This window comes from Onychomys torridus, chromosome 18, assembly GCF_903995425.1.
Source record: "Onychomys torridus chromosome 18, mOncTor1.1, whole genome shotgun sequence".
Classification (NCBI taxonomy): Eukaryota; Metazoa; Chordata; class Mammalia; order Rodentia; family Cricetidae; genus Onychomys; species Onychomys torridus.
In genome coordinates, this window is record NC_050460.1 from 59,926,161 (window position 1) to 59,929,682 (window position 3,522).

Below are 3,522 nucleotides of genomic sequence, written 5' to 3' on the forward strand. Positions count from 1 at the left end.
CACCAGGTTGCCATGAAGGGAGAATAGAACATATACGACATTATTTTAAATCAATTATCACATGGAAAAATGTCTGCAACAAGAATAAACAAAAGTCAACAAGGAGACACACACCTCTTAAAATCCACCCAAATTTAGGAACTGTCAATCAAGTCTGGCTGTGCTGACCAAGCCATAGTTTCTGGGAAGTCAAGAAAGGCCTGGGGACACACTGAGTTTCTACTCACTGTGGGATGTCATACAGCACCAAAGTCTGGATGCTAACACAAAGATTTACACACTAAAAAACCAGCCTACCAAATCTCTCAGCTACTGTTTAAGCTACTGCTGGTACCAGCATCTGCCTGGGCAGCTGACACCACTCTGGTCCCACTGTGCCCCCTGCTGGTGGACACTGAAAGTATGCAACAGGAGGCAGAAATCTCCCCACCCTGGTTCCACAGGACTGGAACCTGAAAATGCCCTGCCAGCCACCACCTGAAGCTGTCACAGGAAGTGCAGGAAAGGAACAGACTGGCACATGCACATCTAGCAGCACCTCCACTCCAGGGCGCTCCTCCATCATTCAAGGCCCTCAGAGAGCAGCATCCACACTGGTAGGACCAGGTTCAAGCCTTCCCTACAGAGCCCACAGTTCTATGAAGAAAATGACAGTGAACCTGACATCCTAGAACTGTCCCTGAAGCGGGTGGTGGTGGGGGGAGGGACAACAACACACCTTTTCCAGGCATCCACTGGTGGTGCCTGTGGTCAGCATCCATCTGTCACTTAAGTAGCTGCATGGCTGAATAGAAGCCCCCCAAATGTCAGCACGACAGGAATAAAAGGGGGCTGGGCTGCAGCACCCTCTGGAGAGCACATGGAATCTGGATGACACCAAAGCCTGTGTCCTTTCCTGCCCCTCTCTGGACCCAGATAGATACCTTGCCCCAAAGGTACATGGAGGTGACCAGTGCAATCTGTGGTCAGCCCAGTGGTCACTGGGCACCTGAGAACTACATAAGTATGGACCAGATACACCCCAGTGAGTGATCCCTCAAGGCAGGAATGAAGCAAAGGGTTCCAAAATACATTCACTTCTCTTTTCTATACTTTTGACCTACAGACAGCGTAAGGTTTGAAGCAATGGGAGCTGGACATTGGGGTCAGGAGATGCCCAGGGCCACAGCAAAGGGCTCAGCGCTGCACTGTCCAACCTGCCTCCTTCAGGAGGGCCCTGCCTTCCTCAACAAGGACAGGACATGGCCTAACTTCTAACACCCAGTGCTATTCTCCTATTCCAGATGGTGGTGGTGACATCATACTGGGAACCCAGGTAGACTGTGGAACACACAGTCCCCTCCTTTCAATACCCCACTTCAGCCCAGTGAAGCCAGGCCTGGCCACTCCCACTGAACAATCAAGCAGCTTTTAAACACTGGGCTCTTCCAACTTGAAGAAAAGGACAGCATTTTTTTTTTTTTACAATCATTAACATACTACAAAAGTAAGCTAGAGGCACATGATCTCCAAAGCATCACTGTCAGAATCCCCTCTTAGTCTTCCAGGAGGTGGAAGGAGATGGACAGAGACAGTCTCAGAGGGAGTCCTCAGCAGGAAGCAGGCACCACCAGGTTAACACAGCTTCATTTCCAAATACTCCATTTCATCACTAGGCAAAGGGAGAGCGGAAGGCAATCCTGACTTGGAAACAAGGGGAGAGCAGACCTTGTGCTTGCTGGCAGGCAGGGCCACAGACATTTCTTTGGACAGCATTGCTTCTGCCCAGGCCCCATGGTCCAATCACTGTTTCTTCTGTCACATGCCTGAGTCACAGCCTCTGTTCCCTGACCCCTGGGCTCCAAAGCACACAGGAAGACAGTCCAGACCACACCCAAGTTTAGGACTTTAGAGGAAGTTCTCATGAGGAAAGAGCACTCACCCAGCTGTGTAAGCAAGAAAGGATCCCCCACCCCCATTAGCTCCTGGTTACAGCAAAATGCTAAGGCTCTCCTGGTGTGGCTGCAGAGTGAGGCCATGAAGACCCCCCCCCCCCCCCCCCCCCCCGCCTCCAGCACACATTAACCACCACACCCAGCACTGCTCTGCCAGTGCCTCATCATACACATATAACATATAGGCTTTCTTCAACCCTATGACTGCTCTTATCCTTTTATTGTGTGCATGTGTGAAGCCAGATGTCAACATCTGGGGTCTTCCTTTATTACTGTCCACTTTTTGTTTTGAGACAGGGTCTCCCCTTAGTCACACTGGATCTCTCCCATTTGAATAGACTGGCTGCCAAGAGAGCCCCAGGGATCTTCCGGTTTCCACTTCCCTAGCTGAGGTTATAGGTGCACACTACAGGACCACACTTAGGTGCTGGGGACTGAACTTGGGTCCTCGTGTATCCACGGCAAGTACTTTACCAACATGGCCATCTTGCCCATCCAGCCTCAATACTCAGAGGAAAAAGGAAATTTTCCTCATTGCTGGCAAGATGGTGTTCCCTGCTCTCTGGGAGGCAGTGATGGAATTTTCCTGTGACTTAGGGAGTGTGGTTGTTCCTCTCCATTCCAGGACACTGGCCAGGGCTTTCTCTTTTCTAGTCTGCATTAATTGGGGCTCAGAGGCCTGCCATTGGGTCCAGAAATCAAACACCAGAGAGCTAGCTAACCTTGGCTTAGGATATTAGTGAACAAGGTAATTTTTGATATTAAAGCTGGTTTCACATGAGGGCCTCTTGCCCCTCAGAGCATAGTGGGCACAGAATACAGAAATGGAGGAAGGAGCCAGCAGGTAAATGTGCCACTAGGGTCACATGCCACCTGTCTCTCCTTCTCTGTCCAAACATGTCTGCAGCAATGTACTGTCCCCAGGAGCACATGGCATGTGCAGTACCAACTGAGGACCACAGGGCTGGGTAAGCTCCCACAAGAACCCTTCCCTGAACTTCCCAAGCCACCTTAGGCTCAGCAGCTGACCCCTAGGTTGGTCAGTTTCCCAGTTTTCCCAAGTTACAGGAGATCCTGCTGACACCCAGAAAGCTTGCAGATCCCCTGGAATGTTTGGGACCCTTAAAGGGTCCCTGTCACAGTGACTATACATGCTTGTGTGCCTACCCAAGCATGAGGATTTAAAACCTTCCCACAAAGTCCAACAGCTGTGTAAGTGTGACATCCTCAGAGACACAGAGAGCAGCAGACACACACACAGAAACTCTGGTGCAGGAACGAGGGTAAGACCCGAATGGCAAGGAAGATATTTGGCGTAATTCTTCCAAATGCCATGGTTAAGACTTAACCGAATTTGAAAATAGTGATACCAGAGACCTAGTCCAATCACAATCAGGAATCTGTGGGCAACGGCAGCCCATGGCCAGCAGAAGGCTCCACAGGCACCAGGCTTGCCTACTCCACCTGCCTTCCACACACCTAGGAGTCATCAAGAGGCGGTCAGTAGGCCCAGAGCCTTGGGGAGAAGGGGCCATGTTTCTGAGTCACATATTTCTGTGACGGCTTTGTTATTATTATTATTATTTAA